Raw genomic sequence first — 20,251 nt, forward strand, 5'->3', positions numbered from 1 at the left:
AAAGGGAATTTGTATTTGCATCGACTGTGCTTATACGAGGGTGGTTTTATATATGCATCAATTGTGTTTATAAGCGGGATTTGTATATATGCACTCATTGTGCTTATAAGCGGGATTTCGATATTCCCCCGCTTATATGCACTGTTTTGCTTGCATTTTCGGCAGTGCTTATATCCGGGAAATACTGTATTTGTATATACTCGCGAATTAATTAAATTTTAAAACGTTTCTTGTTTCAAAACAATTAGCTTTATTAAAATTTAACACACTAAGAGAAAATAAAAGCCGATAATAATACAGATGCGATAATAATACAGGACTTAAAGTTGACCGCGAAAATATATGGTGTTTTAAAACATATCATGAAGGATGGAGGACAATTTCATAGGAAATATACCGAAATTCCGCGAACCTAACTAATTTTGCACATCCACACTTGTTGTTTGATATTACATGAACTTTTGCAGAGTTTTTAAGAATAAAAATACCCATTATGTGCCCAAAATTTCAATGTAACACATGTTTTTAAAATACAAAAAAAAACTGAAAAGAACGGAGTTATCAAAATTCATATTACGTAGATAAACAAATGTAAAGATTTTAACATTAACAACCAGAAAACATTAAATTTAGCTTGTTTAGAGTCTTAAAAGTAGTACTTCCGTGATTTAAGTAAAAACAATTTAATTACAGTCTAGCATTACTTTGTTGATAAAAGCCCTATAGTGCGGGGCGCTTTAATGTGGAAATACGTGGCCTCTTGTTTTCGTATAAACAAAAGTGTAGTCGGAAAATGTCCGAGAACCTGTAGATTTCCCATGTTAAATAAACAAATTATGAAGACGTAGTTATCAGCGAGATAATGCCTCCATTCCTACGCCGAACCAATAGATAATAACAGAAAATCAATGTATTATTAAAATTAAATTCGGGTTAAAAACTATGGAGCATTGTCTCAGCTATTGTTTACACTAGTGAAATACATTATTCAACAGTCAATGATATGAAAAACGCGGTAGGGAAATTTTGTTACAAATTTAACCTTATAACAACACTTGCGATTTGTGTTTTTGTCGGCATTTAGGAAAGCATGGTCCTTTATAAGAATTAATTTAATATAAATGCTGGGTTAAACTTGATATTAAGTCCATATTTTCATTTTAAATTAGGTTGCGCTTAAACGAATGTCCTACGAGTTTTTAGATTTTTATAGAGAATTTTGTGCATTATTCGTTTAATTGTAATTAAACTAACCATTTTATAAAAAAAACGCTAAAATAAATTAGCTCAATTCGCGAATAAACACAAAAGTTGTCTTGAGCGTAAACGAATGTCGACCACTGTAAGGTCACGCAGACTTTCTGGGATATGTGTACAATTCGTGAAACATCCGATCTTTTCTCCAGCATTAGAACCAATTATATGAATGCTAAGTACAATTCGTGAAATATCGGAACCTTTCTTCAACATTTGAACCTATATCAATTTTTATTTATAATAGTATTTCCTAAATATCCAATTGTTATTCCATATTTTACTTTAAGAAGTTAATCCTTCCTATTTTGGCTTCTTTTTGTTAATGGCATATGGCATGCTAAAGCGGTAGTGAAAATATTCTAGTGAATAGGTTAGTTGTGATGCCACGCCTGCCTAAGGGTTGGTATAGATGCCAGGCCAAGGTGTTGGTAAAGATATTGAAGATGTCATGCTTAAGATCTGAAAATTATTTGGATCTTTTGGCGGGTCACGGTCTTGTAAAAAGAATGGGTGAAGGTGGTAAAAAGGTGCACAGATGGATGCACTGGAAATCTCAGACAACACAGAAGAATTTGAAGGTACTTACGATATGTGACTTACCATCGATAATCCGGACAACGCGGTAATCCGGACAGCATAAATTCTCTGACTGCGGCTCCAATGAATATATTTGATTCCAGCATATCAAGATCTAAAGGCGGGGTCAACGATTTTTGTCGCCAGAAGATGCTGTACAAGCGTTCAAAAACCAAGCCACTGTAAACAACCCAACACATGGTCGTATGTCAAACTGTCCTGAGTACGCTTAGGGAAAAAACTGTCAAACTTTCGAAAAAAAATCATATGACGCCTCGCAACACTGTGTGATGCCTAGGCCAGAAAGATTTCTAGTTCCTTTCGTAGTTTAGTTTTTAGATTTAAATTTATTAGATTCTCTATTCATTTGTTGGGTTACTGACAAAAATCTGTAAAATAAAACGCAAGTTCTTGAATTAGAAGTTTAAATAAAAGTTGATAGCACTTTTGCTATCTGCAGAACTTAACGACTACTTTTTTTAGCCGCTAACTTACTGAAAAATATCGTTAATTGCCGAAATCATTTTAATTTTACCGATTTTTGTCGCTAGCACAAAAAAATGCGTGAGAGAATCGCGTTACTTGTATAGAAAATACACAAGAAATGTCACCTAAATTACGCTGGAGGAGTAGAATTAAGAAGTAAATTTGGTAGCCAGGAAAGCTGCTCCCAGTTTAAAATGGTCGTGATATATGCTTAATATGAATTCGTTTACCCTTGGTGCCAGGTTATTATCTAGTAAACGTCCAAGCGTCCAACGTCTTAATTTACAAAATTTTATTGTTTGTTACTAGTCGGTAATCCGGACAATTCGATAATACGGTGTCCGGATTATCGAGACTATACTGTACCTATATATGTACATTAAGTAATATGCACATTCCTCCTGATTGGGTCCTCTTCCATTCCTGTTGCCATCAACTACAACTCCGCCTCCAAATTACGCCAAACTCGATTGAGGTCTTCTTTGCTACATTGATACACTTTCAACCTAAAATACAAATAAACACAATTGATTATCATTACAAAAACAAAATATTCGTTTTTGTCGATTTTTTTTTATAAAAAATTGGTTTCTGTAGTGAGAGAAAATTGCCTCGCACTCTAACTTTTTTGACATTTATGATAGCTATTTTTCTCACGACCCTGAGTTTTGCTCTCCCTTTTGTTGATTATGGTAAGGGAAGAGTGAGAACATGAGCGAGCTCCCGTCGACATGATGTTTATAATAAGTAGACATCGGATTTTACCATGTTTTTTATTTCTTATCCGAAATATGTTAAATATGCAAGTGGTTTTTGACGAAAATCTTCAAATAAAGTGTTCTAAATTAAGTTTTTTACCGTTTAGCGTCGATTTTTTTGCATATTATTATGTTACTGAGACTCTCCAGATATTCCGCCACAGCGTTCTTTAACAACATAAGTTAGTTTCCTATACAAATTTCGGTAAAGGAAAATTATGGTGATTGTTTCTACTCGGCCAAAATTGTCTAGCAAAAAATAAAGGAGCTAGATTTAATCATCGCAATTTTTGTTTTTTTTTTAACACATAATGGGAAAAAGTAATAGAATACCATTTAGGGTTCTAGGTTCTGGAATATAACTATAATTAGAAGTATACGTTTTATAGTTTTTAGTCATTTATTCAGTATATACAGACATAATTTGGCATTTTTTTCTTTGTGGTCAAAAAGTTTCTGTGGAAAAATGCTCTAAATGTCGCTTTAATATTGATGACATGGTTTTAGTTTAATGCACTAAAATTACGTAATATTATAATATCGATGTGGGTTGTACGATACATACAACCACTTAATGCAGAATTGGGAAATGTTCACTCCTCGGCGAAAAGTAATGGATTATTTTTACAATAAGCAAAATGAAGACCATCCAATGATTAGTGCACAATGACATCACCTTGAAAAACCACACAATAGCATAAGATTGGTGAAAGAAGCCAAAAATCTTGGAATTGTTTTTAACATAGCAAAATCTCTCAGGAGATCCTGCTACAGGAAAACAATTTTGGTAACACAATCGGAAAGTTATAACCGTATTGTATACTCAATTATTTAATTTATGACGCATTTGTCTTGTTGTATGGGATAAAAATAAATATATTAAGAAAAATATTCGCCGCAATCTTGTCAGTAAAGGCATTATATACCTAAAAGTCAAAGATTTCAAGAAATCTTAATTTCCAAAAAGATGAAATTTCACACCTGCCCCCTGTTTTGTTTATATCCTAATGTAAACTTTTAAAACGTCATATTTCTAGCTCTACTTTCTCAATCTGACCGGATTTTTCTATAATTTGGAAAATTTGAGTAACCAGTAAGGAAAGGAGCAAAGACGGGCAATGCCATTAAAAACGTCCGGATTGTCGGGTAGGAAAAACTCATTATTTTTTGCATGTAGACCACTTTATTCTTCTATATTTCATTTAAGTGTTCGGTTTTAGCACTTACAATTTAAAGCTGTAAGGAAAGAATCAAGGTCGGGCAGGGCCGACTATATGATAGCCTACACCACTGTGAATATGTAATATATAAATTAATATTTTTTAAGATATTATTTATTTTAATTACATTATTTATTTATAAAATAATTGATTAATGATTAATAAATGATTAAATTGTAAATTATTAAAATTCTTTTAATTTTTAAATACACTTTAATGCTAAGTTTGTTGTTTAGGTTGTTGTTGATGTTTTTGTTGACGATTCCACTTATTGGGGTAGGTTCTGTATTTACTAAGTGAGCTGTTCTGACATGACTGCTGTTGAAAATGGCATTTTGTTTGGTGGTGCTGTTGTGGCTGGTGTCTCTTTTTACCTGTGACTGTGGGAATATGATTACGATGCATATTCCCACTTTAATTCGGTAACTTATATATAAATCCAAATCTGAACCGATTTCGATATAATTTGGCACATTTATTTCTAGACCAACGACCATCACACATTGCAAATTTCATGCATCAAATACCTAAAATCGGCCAAAAAATACATGGGAACGATTTTCTCAAAAAGCAATAGCGTTCTTCCGATGGCTAAAAAGTATATTCCTCGACTCGGATATTAAATGCGACGTGAACTTTGCGAACGGACGGACGGACATGCATAAATCGACTAAGAAAGTGATTCGACAAGGAAATTTGGGTCCTCTCGTTTCGTTTTGTATGTTGCATATAAATGCTCAAAGACATAATACCCCTTACCATATACGACTACCACGAGTGATTTAAACATAGAAAATAATTTATTTTCCTTACTATTCGTTAATCCGGCCAACACCGCCGAAACCTGTTGTGTCCGGATTATCGACATTATACTGTATATGTATATGGGCGCAATATCCAAATCTGCATAGATTCTTACCAAAATAAGTAGGGATCGCCCTAAGGCCAAAAAAATGATCTCTCTTTGTTTTCAAAAGACGAACGGAAGGAAAGACGGACAAGCTTAAGGCGACTCAGAAAAACAATCTATGCAGATCATCAAAAGGAACTATGGGTCTATTTCCTTTCCTTTTGCATGTTGCAAACTAATTCACTAAGACATAATGCCCTTATCACAGAGTGGTGTAGGGTTTTAAAATATGGTTATATGATAAATTTCAAATTTCCTTTTCAATACCATTGAAAAAAAATTAATTTTTTTTTGCGAGCACATCCGCGATTTTTGGTACTTACGTTAAGAAAAAAATTGTGGTTTCAAATATGTTCGCGTTCACAAAATTAGATGCTGCACCCAAAAGTTATAGGGGGATTTGTTTCTATAAAAAGAAAAAATATTTAAAAATTCCCTTTGGGTTGTAATAAAAAAATGTATACATAAATCTTTAACAGAATTTGATATCTATCCGTAGATGGTAACATATTTGCAAAATTTATTTTTATTTTTCGCGGAAAATAAAAAAGTAATGAAGAAATCTTGGGGTAAATTTTATTTATTCTAATTCAGAGTCCATAAAAATCTCTAAAAAATAAATTAAAAATACGTACAGAATCTAGACAACGCATAGACAAATGTGAGACCAAAATTATGGGTTCATTGCATGCATATTACAGCAACAACAAAAGACGAAAACTTATTGTTGAAATTTATTTCAAAAATATATATTTTGGTTTAATGCGAAAAATTGGAGAAATATTTTTGGGAGTTATTCTACTATCTCGCTAATTTTCCATACAAAACCTGAAGAAATAGAAATAAGTAGTAGAGCGTAATAATGAAATCACAACCAAAGAAAAAACACAAAAATTAAAAAGCGTGTAATTCGCGAATCCGTTTAAATCAGTTGAGGTGCATGTGCTTTTCGGATACAGGGAGTCCATGTCTATCAATATGCATGGATTTTTCCATGTTTTATTCAGCGGCCAAAGTGTGCCATCAGTTGCATCTTACTATTCAAAAAACCTTCAAGTGGGCAAAAATTACGCGATATGCATATGATTATAAGGTGCATCCGATTTCAATGGCCGCCTATTAAAAATACGTCAATATAAATTATTTTAGACAGATTCGTCAAGAACTGCGGATGTGCCACCACATTCAATTTTGGGATAAATAGGGATATTACTCCCGAATCTTTGTAATTTGTGACACATCTTTTTGACAAATATTATAATCGCGTATAAAGGATTACATTTATGTAAAAATAATCAAAGAAAATCGCGGTTCAATTCGCTGAATTGTCAAAATATATTATTGTCAAAATATACAACTTTCAAGGTATCTATATCCGGCGTTTTAGTGGATGGATTCGAACGCGGAAGGGCTTATTAGATCCGGCACGTAAAAAACTAAACTCACGCGGGGTTCAGGGGCACCTGTACGACAGTTGTAAATTTTAAAGCCAAAAAATAGGTTTTTTTCAGAAAACTTACGCACCAAATTTTCGCCTTTGGACTCCTATTACTAGGAAGCTGTACGGAGCACACTCATGAGATATACATCGAACGACGTGGAATCGTGAGTTCTACAATCCTATAAACTAGTTTCGATTATTATCTAGTTGCACCTTTTAATTATAAGAAAAATTCGAAAAACACTGAAATCAAAACTTCAAAATGTCAGCATCGAAAAGTCATACACTAGAACCATGTTGCCCAAGGGGTATTCTTTAGTTCTCTCTTTGAGCACAGGTTTGAGTTTTGCGTGGTTTGGCCAGAAATCAAGAAAGAACACAAAAAAACTTGTTTACATCAACACATTTTTCCCATTTATTTGTTATGGTCCATATTATGAGATCGTGGCTATAACACTTCAGTTAATATAAATATATTAATATTTTATAAAATATATTAACAGTTCGCGATTTATTAAATGGTGAACACTTCAACGATTGTAAAACTTTTTTGAATATTACCATATGTTTTTTATTTTTTATATGTTTTTTATAAAATATGAAAAATTTTATGTAAAATTCAATATTTTCTTAGTCCTAATGCCTACCTCATTTGTTTTTCTACTAGACAATTTTTGCCGAGTAGAAACTATAAACATATTTGGATACGTAGATTTTGGCATTTGACATTTAGTTTTTTGAAATTTTTGTCATTTTTCCATTACTGTTTTTTAAACAAATTTGTATAGGAAATCAACTTATATTGAATTAAGAAGGCTGAGTTATAGCAAATTTTGTCACTTTGGAAAACTTTTTGTTTATATCTTTTGTTTATATCTATATATTTAAATCTTATTGATCCAGATTTATTGCTATGGCGGCATATCAGGATTGTCTAAATAATATACTAATCTGCAATAAATCGACGTTAAACGGCAATAAACTTAATTTATAACACTTTTTGATGGTTTTCCATATTTAATTGACGATTTGAGTCAAAAAGGCTTGCATAATTTTGGCATATTTTGTACATATGCCAAATATGCAAAAAAAAAAAAAAAAAAATAATAAAATAAAAATAAGTTACCAGCCAAGTCGGACTATAGGAAAGGTTTGGAATTAAATGACTAACATTAAAATAAATAAATAATTCGAATATACAAATTTCGAATGATTTGTGATATAAATGCTAGTCTCCAAGCTTAGCCTTCGTCCACCCATCAATATTCCTGATGATCGGTCTAACCACCCGTGAAACGTAGCATAGTGGTTGAATGTGTGGGACTTCGGTGGATTCCTAATTTTTCAATGTACCTATTAGGTCTAAATAGCTCAACTCGAAAGAGAATTAATTCAAATAAAAAATAAGTCTTTCAATGGTACATATTATTGCGTCTAAGTTCGATAGTTAGGCCATACATAATGTTTTCCAAAATTTTCCCATAATTTGACGAATTCATTTTAGTTTTGGGATCTATGAGCACAGTTTAAGAGGAAACCAAAACTGTTGATGACGCTCTGAACGATACCTTGGGATTGTCGTTTCATAACCGGCGGAAAATAGTCTCTAATGAGCCATTTCGGCCTTATAAATTGTAGGATAGGGTTATTACAATACACGGACATGCTAGATCGACTTAGAATTTTATCCTGATCAATACATACTTTATAGGGCCGCAAAAATCTAAATCTAGAATTGAATTAAGTATTTACTGTCTCATATAAAACCACAGAATAAAAAATTGCTTGATTAAAAAAGAAGAGGAAATTTCCTACAAATGGGTAACAAAATCACAAACTATTCTGTAATCTGCAAAAAAAATCGAAAGTCCCCAAACGCATTGAAAATTCGCCACGTCTGGCGAGAAATCGCAATATCTGTCATTTTACCAAAAAATACAAATTTAATTTTTAGAATTTGTTTTCTTGTTTTATTTTGTAATTTATCTTAACACTTTAAAAACTGTCTAATTTTTCGATTTTGAAAATGGATTAGCAATTATTGCACCAGCCGAACAATAAACTAACTAAATAAATAAATACAGCTCGTTAATTATATGACTGTGCATCCGAGCCTAATAACACTGTGATACAAAAGTTGACAAAAAATTTTTGCAGGTGTTCTGAAGCATAAATTCGTTTTTGTGGGAGTCCATAGAAGATGAAAATACCTTTGGTTTCTTTGGGTTACTTCGGTTTTTGGTTTTATAACGGTAAGTGTAGCGAAAAATAGGCATTCTTGGATTTTCAACTTTAAACGAACATTAATTCTTTTCTCCACAACCGATTTGCACACCCTATTTTCCACTACAAAGGGGAGAATAATGTCTTTCGAATAAGCCATAGATTTTTAAAATCGGTTAGCAAGTGGCTAAGTAATAGTGGTTTATATGTGACAAAAACCCATTAAAAAACAGTGACATGTTTTTCCTTGTGCTCTAGGCTGCGTAAACGATACCTAACAGTACAATTATTTACTGTTAGCAAGTAGGAAATTTAGTTGGCTTTCCAAAATGGGAAAAACCAATGAAATCGGCTGAAAAATTAATGCGCTTTGTCATTTTTTGTGTTTCAACATTTTGTCTTTTTTCATATTTTCCTTTATAAAAAATTGGTACCTTGTGGGTAGTTGTTAAGCAAGCTAATCACAATTAGAATCATACATGCTAAGGTACCAAACTTTTATAAAGGAAAATATGAAAAAAACCAAAAAGTTGAAACACAAAAAATGCCATAGCGCATTCATTTTTCAACCGATTTCGTTGGTTTTTCCCATTTTGGAAAGCCAACTAAATTTCCTACTTGCTAACAGTAAATAATTGTACTGTTAGGTATCGTTTACGCAGCCTAGAGCACAAGGAAAAACATTTTACTGTTTTCAATGCGTTTTTGTCACATAAAAACCACTATTACATAGCCATTTGTTAACCGATTTTAAAAATCTATCGCTTGTTCGAAAGACAATATTCTCCCCTTTCCAATAAAGGATGGAGAAATCGGTTGTAAATCGGTTGTAGAAAAAAGAAGTAATGTCCGTTTAAAGTTGAAAATCCAAGAAAGCACATTTTTCACTTCATTTACCGTTATAAAATCAAAAACCGAAGTGACCCAAAGAAACCAAAGATATTTTCGTCTTCTATGGACTCCCACAAAACCGAATTTATGCATTAGAACCCCTGCAAATTTTCACTGTAGCACAGTGTAATCTACCAAATATTAAAGTGATATTTTTTTCAGAAGATGATTATTTAAATAGGAATGAGGATATGAATTTGAAATATGCAATAAGTAAGCTAAAACAGAATTCGGATATAGCGAACATCGGTTATAAGAAACTACTTTTATAAGGACCAAAGTTTTGTGTTCCGAAAGAAATTTTCTTAATACACATTTGTACACACATTCAACTTCTTAAAATGACTACGATTATTAGGACTGTTCCAAATCTATTAATATACAATATTTAAAAGTAAGCTTTATTAAGAAATTTACAGACGAACACGTTTATAACGATCGCATGATATAAAGAAAAATTTTTGTAGTTCCTACCCCCTATTTTTATTTTACCTATTTTGTTCATTCCAACCTAATTAAGGCGGTTAAAACCTAAACAGTAGAATTTCTTAGGATTTACAGGTCCGTTTTAAGCACAAGCGGATAGCGACGAAGTTAAGGACTGTTTCCAATCTGTTAATATACAATATTTAAAAGTAAGCTTTATTAAGAAATTTACAGACGAACACGTTTATAACGATCGCAGGATATAACGAACAATTTTTGTAGTTCCTACCCCCTATTTTTATATTACCTATTTTGTTCATTCCAACCTAATTAATGCGGTTAAAACCAAAAAAGGGTTATAATGAACTAAAATATGGATCCGCTTTAAGATTTTTATAGAGATTTATATGTTTAAAATGTTGATTCGCTAAGAGATCTTAATAAATATTATATTTTTTAAAGGACCAAATAAACCGCGCAATCATTATATCTAGTTAGAACGTATTACAGATATAATTAAGAAAAATGTTGACCACGACAAGTCTGTACATTTTTACAACACATGATGGATATTTCTTTAACGGTACCCCCCGATTTACGGTATTTTGACGTTTTTAGCTACATTTTCAGACCAATTTAGCTATAATTTGACATTTAGGGTTCCTAAGTGTCAGTGAACGTATATAACCGGAGAATTTATATAACCGGAGAATTTATTTACATTCAGCTCTCTGAAACACAACAAAAACAGGTGACTCGTTTGACAGTTCTAAAGTGATGTGTTTAATATGTTTAGCATAACTTTATGAAAAACTCAACTCTGAATTTACTAACCCACACTTTGTTGAACCAATTGTACAATTTATCGTACAAGTAGTTGCAATAAAATTCACACTACGTGAAATAACATAAAAGTACTGTACAGTCATCCAACATATATTTTTGCGCATAAAAGCAGTAAAAATATTCGATTGAATTTATTGGCTGGGGACTAGCAAGGAATGCCCAATACGCCAAATACGAACATACCCCAGCAGACAAAACGTAAGCTAGGCGAAACTTCACCCGACGAGATGAACATGGCTAAAAAGCCTGTAGGTAGCATGGACCTCAGTGACCTAATGGAAGCTATGAAGGTCACCATGAATAATCTTCTTGAAGAAAAAATTCAAAATCTGCCCACAAAACAGGATATGGAAGAAGTTAAAGCTGGTGTAGCTTTTGCTACAACTGAAATTGCTAGTCTGAAGGCCGAAAATATGCAACTGAAGCAGGAGATAGAACTTCTCAAGCATAAACTGGATGAGACTGATCGTAGTGTGTTATGGATGGAAAATCAAATTCATAACAGAAAACTTATATTTAAAAATATTCCAAATGAAAAACCTGCTATGAATGTAGTCAAAAAAATTTGTAGGGAAAAATTAAATATTGATCCCCCAGTAGTATCTGCAAGAACAATGTACGAACGAAACGATTCGCAGACTGTTGTAGTAGAGTTCCCAAATGAGACAGATGTAATAGATGTTTTGAGAAAATCAAAAGGACTTGCAGGAACTGCAATCTCAATTGATAGAGATCTTAACCCTAAAAGGCAAAGAAATAAGATTGCTATGCTGCTCATAAGGAAATCCATTCTAGCAGAAACCAGCAAATTCAAAATTGTAGTTAGAGACGACAAAATGAACATTAAAAGCAAATGGTTTCATTGGAACAACGAGAGGAAACTAATGTGCGGTCGGCTTGAAGCTGAAATTGTTTTGAAAGATATATATGGAGAGGAATTGCAGACGACATACTTTGATAACATCTTTGAAAAAATTGAGTCAAAAAACTAAGAAGTCGTTCTGTGAGGAAAATCTCACAAACATCAACACAACAAACAAACAACAAAATACAATTTAAAATAATATCATATAATGTAAATGGAGTTTCAAATAAATATTTGTACCCCAATTTTTTTAATTACCTCAAAGAGTTTGAAGTCATAATACTCCTAGAAACACATATTACAGCCCAAAATAAAACCCAAGCCGAAAAATATTTTCCAGAATATGAGAATCATTGGATTGATGCAAGAAAAGTTAACAGATTTGGTCGAGCTATAGGGGGAGTATTCGTAGGAGTAAAGAAAACACTATGTCGGTTTGGTATAAAGTACGAATTTGGCTTTAACGAAGAATTCTGCGGGGTATACCTAAAAATAGAAAGATTTCAAATGCTAATACTGCCACTTTATATAAGAAGCGTAGACTGGACACGTGAATTTGCGCTTGCAAAATTATTTCTGGAGGAAAGTAATACTGAAAATTTAATACTAATGGGTGATATAAATGTGAGAATTGGGGCGAAAAAGAAATATAAAGAAATTTGTGAAACAAGTAAAAAGCTGTATTATGCTCGCATTACCAACAAGATTAACAAGACATCAAATGGGCAAGAATGGTGGCGACTAGTGAAAGAAATTAACGAACAAGACTTTCGCATAAGTCATACACTTTCAGCAGAAGCACTCAAAGCACATTTTATGGAATTACTCAGGACTGAACAAACGGCAGTGAGTTTACAGTACGCACCGGCTCAAATGGTAAATTATACATTAGATAAAGATATAAGTTTAGCTGAGATCAAACATATGTTGAAAAAAACCAAGGAGAAAAAAGCAGCCGGTGAAGACAGAATTCCATATGAGTTCTTTAAAAACGCTACAGACGAATACTAGTAATTTATTTATATTGTTCACTGTATTGTTCACTACCTTGCTACATTGAATGCAAAACATGTCAAGTAGGCTTTGTAAAATATCTTTCATGTTTACATATTTTTTCAATAAAATATTATAGTTTTGTTACAAACTTCCAACTGCAAACAAGGCATTTACAATCTCTTAACAGGTTATGGGCCCAGACACCCATAAATAAAAGGAAGAATATTATTTGATGTCAATTCCAAGGATTCAAGAAGCTTAGAATTATGGAGGACATTAAGATATCCAAGCTGAATGGAGTTGAAAGTTGGACGCTGTGGAAGTTCCAAATAAAGGTAATTTTACGTGCCAGCGATTTATGGGGCATTGTGGATGGAACTATCCAGAGACCTTCCGAAAGTTCTGCGAATGAATTGAAGATTTGGAAGTCAAAGGATGCAAAGGCCCAGAAGATAATTGTTGTTTCTATGGAAGAAGAACCGCTGATGCATATAATTAATTGTGAAACAGCTGCTGATATGTGGTCAGTCTTGGAGAGCGTTTATGAACAAAAGTCGGCAACATCAATTCATCTACTGCAACAGCAATTCTTTCAATATTCAAAGGATCCTGGAGACAGCATATCGGTACATATATCACAATTGCAGAAGATAGCAAAACAATTGGGAGATTTAGGTGAACAGATAACAGACAACATGCTCATAACTAAGATTTTGATGACTCTTCCGGATGAATACCGCCATTTCTTTTCATCGTGGGAAACAACGGAGAAGAAAGAGCGAACTTTAAAGAATTTGTCAAGTCGCCTTTGTATGGAGGAATGCAGATTGGGTATCAAACCAGATAAATCAGAAGCGTTTGTTGCGAAGCATGATAAGAAAAATAACACTCAAAACAAATACACTAAGAAGGATACCAAGAAAGAAAACTGTTTCCATTGTGGCAAACCGGGACACTGGAAAAGGGATTGTCCGGAAAGGAAAAATTTCAAGAAGAAGCAGAATGAAGGTACTGCTTTTATGAATGAAACATTTGTCGTGACTTCTGATGAAAACGAAAAGTGGTACATAGATTCTGGGGCAAGTGATCATATGAGCAAAAATCTGTCGTTGTTCCAAAACTATGTAAAATTCCAAACACCAAAGAATATTCGAATCGGTAATGGTGCAGTAATTCCGGCTTATGGTAAAGGTGACATTTTGATTGAAGCTTTTGACGGTAAGGTTTGGAATCCAAAGCAGATACTTGGTGTTTTATATGTTCCAGATATAAAACTCAATTTGTTTTCGTCAAATACATGTCTAGATAAGGGATATACCATGAAAGCAGAGGGAAATCAGTGCGTGTTCGCATATAATGGAAATGTGGTATTAAAAGGAATACGAAAACAGTCCAAACTTTTCGAGTTGATGATAAGGGTGCAAATTCCAAGGATTGCTGAAGCAAATGCAGGTGAATAGTTTGCGCATTTGGCATGAAAGGTTGTGTCACCAAGGAAAAGCACACGTAAAGGACGTATTAAAGAGGAATAACATTGACTGTACTGGAGAAGATTTCTTTTGCGAAGGTTGTATGATGGGCAAGCAACAACGAAACCCATTTCAAGAAAGTCAAAAGAGAGCTTGTCAGCCTGGTGATCTAATCCATACAGATCTTTACGGTCCCATGCAAGAATTGTCTTTGGGAGGATCCCGGTATATGTTATTGTTCAGAGACGATTATTCCAATTATCGTCACGTGTACTGTATTAAAGAGAAATCTGAAGTTCCGGTGGTCATGAAAAAGTATTTGGATCAAGTGGAAGCAGAAACTGGAAGAAAAGTTCGCACTATTCGTTCTGATAATGGGTCTGAGTTTGTTAACAAGAAGGTATGTGAAATATTGAGTTCCTATAAAGTTATACATCAAAGAACAACTCCATATACTCCGGAACAAAACGGTCGAGCGGAAAGGGATATGCGAACTATTGTTGAAGCTGGAAGATCAATGATCCACAATAAAGGCCTTTCTTTGAAATATTGGGGTGAAGCCGTGAACAATGTTGTTTATACGCTAAATAGGACTGGTCGATGTCCCAATAAAGACAATGTTCCATATGAATTGTGGTTTGGTAGTACTCCTGATATTAGCGGGTTACATATATTCGGATCAACTGCTTATGTACACGTTCCAAAGGAAAAGAGACGGAAATGGAATGCAAAATCTAAAAGAGGAATTTTCATGGGTTACGAAGAACATTGCAAAGGGTATCGCATATGGATACCAGACGAGAAGAAAATCGTGATATTCGAGATGTTTTTATAAAAGAAGAAGACTCGCACTGTACACCGAGTAGTGATCAAAAGAAAGAAAATTATGCTGAAATGAAATTTACTGAAAACCATGATCACATTGAGGATACTGATACAGTTTCTGAAATAAACAGTAATGAAAATTCTCAAGACGTTATTCGGTCAAATCAGCAAGATGTCAGTGATTCTGTTCAATGTGTTCCAGAAGTGTCAACCCATCAATCCGCAACAAATAACAACAGCCATCGTTATGATCTTCGTTCGAGGACATTTGATGAGATTGATGAAATGTTTTACGCATTCATTGATGAAACCGATGAGCCTAACACCTATGAAGATGCTGTTTCATGTGAATATAGTGCGCAGTGGAAGCAAGCTATGGATGAAGAGTACAAGTCTCTAATTAAAAATGGAACATGGCAGTTGGTAGATTTACCAAGAGGAAAAAGAACTATATCTAATAAATGGGTGTATAAAATAAAGAAGAACAAGGATGATACTATTGAACGGTTCGAAGCACGATTAGTTGTTCGTGGATTTACACAAAAATTTGGACAAGATTACGAAGAAACATTTAGCCCAGTGGCTAAGTTCACGTCAATTAGAATGATTTTGGCATTGTCAAGTTTGAATAATTACCACCTGACACAATTTGATATAAAGACGGCGTTTTTATATGGCAAGCTTGAAGAAGATATATACATGCAGCAGCCAATAGGATATCATGATGGTTCTGGAAAAGTATGCAAGCTGCAAAAGGGGTTATATGGTCTCAAGCAAGCCTCAAGATGCTGGAATAAACGTTTCAAAGAGATGCTAACAAAGTTCAAGTTCGAAGTTAGCACTGCCGATGAGTGTGTTTTCAAAGGAGAAATTAACAATAAAATCATTATTTTGGCCATTTATATTGACGATGGTATAATAGCTGCAGAATCAGAAGAAATCGCGGATATATTCCTCAGCTATCTGCAAAGTGAATTTGAAGTCAAGAGAATTGATTCGTTATATTATTTGGGGATAGAAATAAATGAAGAAAATAACAAAATTCATATATCACAGCCATCGTATACCCGGAAGTTATTACGAAAGTTTAACATGGAAAAAGCAAAACCAGTAAGTACACCAATAGAAGACACTTATAATCCAGGACAAATGAAGAATGTAATGAAGTTCCCTTATCGAGAAGCAATTGGTTCACTAATGTACTTAGCTGTTGTGACAAGACCTGATATAGCTTTTGCTGTGTCTTATTTAAGTCGTTTTCTAGATTCATATACTGATGAACACGTAACATTGGTAAAACGTATTTTCAAATACCTATGTGGAACAATCAATGATGCCATTATTTTTGAGAATAAAAGCGGCATTTATCTCAAATGTTATACCGATTCTGAATATGCTGGAGATCGCGAGAATAGACATTCAACAAGTGGATATGTTGTAACATTTGCAGGAGGTCCAATTTCATGCTTTTCTCGCAAGCAGTCAATTGTAGCTCTCTCAACTACGGAAGCAGAATATGTTGCTGCTTGTGAAGGTGTCAAGGAATTGAAATGGTTGCAAAGGCTTTTAGATGAACTTATTACAAGAGACGAAATTTCTATGCCGAAAATGTATTTAGATAACCAAAGCGCCATAAAACTTGTAAAGAATCCCCAGTTTCATAAGAGGACCAAACATATTGAAGTGAAATATCATTATATACGAGAAGTCTATGAAAGCAAGTTTTTTCATTTATTATATGTACCAACAACAGAACAATTGGCAGATGTTTTTACAAAACCATTAGAAAAGCAGCGATTTAATGATATCAAGGAAAAATTAAATATTAAGGAAAGGGCAACATAAATAAAAGTGGAAGTGTTGGAGTAATTTATTTATATTGTTCACTGTATTGTTCACTACCTTGCTACATTGAATGCAAAACATGTCAAGTAGGCTTTGTAAAATATCTTTCATGTTTACATATTTTTTCAATAAAATATTATAGTTTTGTTACAAACTTCCAACTGCAAACAAGGCATTTACAATCTCTTAACAGTATAACACTATTTATGTTGAGGGCAAGATAGATGAAAAATTCCAGAAGACGATAATATTCCCTATTCATAAAAAAGGAAGCTTGGAAGATGCTGCCAACTATAGGGGAATATCTTTCATGAATTCTGTGGCTAAAATTTTCATGGGTATACTCAACGAAAGATTGACACAATGGGTCGAAGAAAATAATATATTGTTTGAGTACCAGGCTGGCTTTCGTAAAAACTATTCAACGGCAGACAATATATACAACCTCGCATCGGTCGTTAATATTAAACTGGCAGAAAAGAAGAAAGTATACGCATTTTTTGTGGATTTTCGAGCTGCATTCGACAAAATTTCGCGCAGGTCAGTACAGTCTTATGCGGCCCAAGTGTGGGGTTATGGACATTTTGAGGAAGTCGATAAACTGCAACGATTCTTTTTGAAGCGGATTTTAAAATTACCAGAGTTCACACCAAATTACGCTCTTTATATAGAGGCTGATCTGGAAGAAAGTCATATATATACGTTAGAACTTCATCTGGGTTATGTTACTAAAACAATTTTTCAGTATGATAGCGAGAGGTTACCACACAAACTAACAAAATTATTGCTTCGAAAAAACATATTCTGGGTGAAATATATTAACAATATAATTGGTCAATTAGGCATGCAAACATTGGCAGAAAATATGGTACAAAGGCAATGGAAATCTATGTGTAGCACGATACTGGAGAAATTAGCCAAAGCTAATAGAGAAAAAGCAGTAATAAAGGCTCAACGAAGCGAGTCACGTTTTTACAGAAATTTGGACTTAACTAGAGGAGTATTATATATGAATAATAAATACAACATCAATGAGATTGCATGGATATTTAAAGCACGGGTCGATTTAATTTACCTCAATGCAAATAAGAGGAGTCTGAATCTATCAAACAACGATCTATGTACGTTATGCAATTTGGATGAAAAGGAGACAATATACCACTTTATAGGTATATGTCCCATACTAAGAGGGCAACGATTGCAATTCTTCAATAAAGCATACTTAACGGAACCAGAGCTAGTTGAAGTCCTGGATGGAAGAGAGATGACTGATTGGGAAAACCTCATTAATTATTTAAGGAATGCTTTACAATATCGTAAATTAATACTAACTGAGTACGCCTAATATATTTTATTCTCAACATCACATATATCCCTTAAACTGATAAAATATTAATGTATAGCATTAAACCGGCTGACGACATTACGTCACACAATGTCGCGAGTTCATATTAACTGTGGCCAAAAATAGAAGGAGTTGTCGTAGGTGCATCAATTTTGGTACACGTACCTATTATTGACTTGCAATCTTCAGGACAAAAAACTGGGTGGGTCGGTCCACGTTTTGATATAGCCCCCATAGAACCGTACCTCCCGATTTTCGGTATTTTGAATTTTTTAGACACAATGACCAACCGAAAGTATTCAAATTTTGTGGTTAGCCTTCGGCAGAGGTATCAAACATTCCAACAGAGAATTGTGGGCTTAGGTCCACGTTTTGATATAGCCCCCATACAACGGTACCTCCCGATTATCGGTATTTTGAAGATTTTAGCCCTATTATTACACCGAAATTGCTGAAATTTGGTATTTAGTCTTCGTAGTGGGCATTATACCTTCACCTTGAAATTTGTCTGCATAGGTCCACGCCTTCATATAGCCCCCATAGGACGGTACCTCCCGATTTTCGGTATTTTGGAGGTCTTAGCCTGATTATCACACCGAAATGGCTGAAAATTGGTATTAAGTCTCCGTTGGGGGACTTATAACCTTCCACCAGAAATATGTCGGTATAGGTCCTCGTCTTCCTATAGCCCCCATAGAACCGTGCCTCCTCATTTTCGGTATTTTGAGTGTTTTGGCCTCAATATCCACCCGTTATGACTGAAATTTGGTGTTTAGTCTTCATATTGTTTGTGAGCATATTGAATATATCAAACTCTTGTCTTTATATATGAGAAATTTCCTTTATAAAAATTTTTGACCGATTAGTGGTCAAAAAACGGTAAATTTTTTGTAAAAATACGAATCTTGATATTCGCTGCTCACAATTTTTTTTAAAAATTGGTTTTTTTAAAATTCTTTCCTTTGAAAGCAAGATTATTAGGTACCTAATAAGCCCACAAAAATATATGATGATCGGTTCATACGTTTTCGCGCTATAGCCAACACCGCAAAACGATTTGTTAAAAAAGGGGGTATCCTCTAAGTGAGGTGGTCGCTGAAAAAGAGAAATGACACATTCGTCTGCAAACCTCTGCAGCTGGGACCTTTATATATTTGAAGTACTTACTTTTTACTACTCATACAGCAAAAAATAACGATATACACTTTTATACAATTTTTTTCCCACTCCACTCAATTTAAAATTTGCTTCAGAAAATAAATAAACTTAATAATAAATGTTTGGGTAAATGTAAACACCATATGATTAATATTTACATGCAAACAAAAGTATAGCCAAGTTTATTACATCCCAGGAGAACTTAGAAACCATTTTTGCAGCGACTGTTACTTTTAAATTTTAAATATTAACGCATAATATAATTTATTAATTTTAGAAAAAAAAACACAAAAATACGTATTAACTAAAATTGTCGGATTTAAATCCTCATATAGCAAATACTACTTCACGTATCAGTACCAAAATTCAGATTTTTCTTAATTAATATGTTTTCTATCACTCCCCATCAATAAGTTTGTTCAACGAAGTATTTAATTTTTACCATTTTTGGCCACGGTCGTGACACTGTGCGTCATAGCTGTAAATCTTTATTTCAATGAATTAAATTTGCAATAATTCACATTGTTTTTAGCATCCCATTTTATCATGAATTACCTATATGATTAAGTATTATCTTTAATTGTATGTATCAAAATATAAACGAAATAAAGATACTACTACTACTACTACATATAACGAAACTTGTGGACATAGGTCCACGTTTTGGTATAGCCCCCATATAACGGTACCCCCGATTTACGGTATTTTGACGTT

General features: G+C 33.6%; 1 long non-coding RNA gene across 2 annotated transcripts in view; it reads right to left on the reverse strand.

Annotated features, from left to right (window-relative positions):
- Window positions 1-20,251, reverse strand: part of LOC141403662 (uncharacterized) — an 83,408-nt gene that overhangs the window by 49,183 nt on the left and 13,974 nt on the right. For both annotated transcript variants that reach the window (XR_012412876.1, XR_012412875.1), the window contains exon 2: window positions 2,686-2,825. This is a non-coding gene — a long non-coding RNA (uncharacterized lncRNA). The remainder of the gene's footprint in view (window positions 1-2,685; window positions 2,826-20,251) is intronic.

The sequence above is a fragment of the Musca autumnalis genome, unplaced genomic scaffold (genome assembly GCF_047663935.1).
Source record: "Musca autumnalis isolate F117 unplaced genomic scaffold, ASM4766393v1 scaffold_4, whole genome shotgun sequence".
NCBI classification, from domain to species: domain Eukaryota; kingdom Metazoa; phylum Arthropoda; class Insecta; order Diptera; family Muscidae; genus Musca; species Musca autumnalis.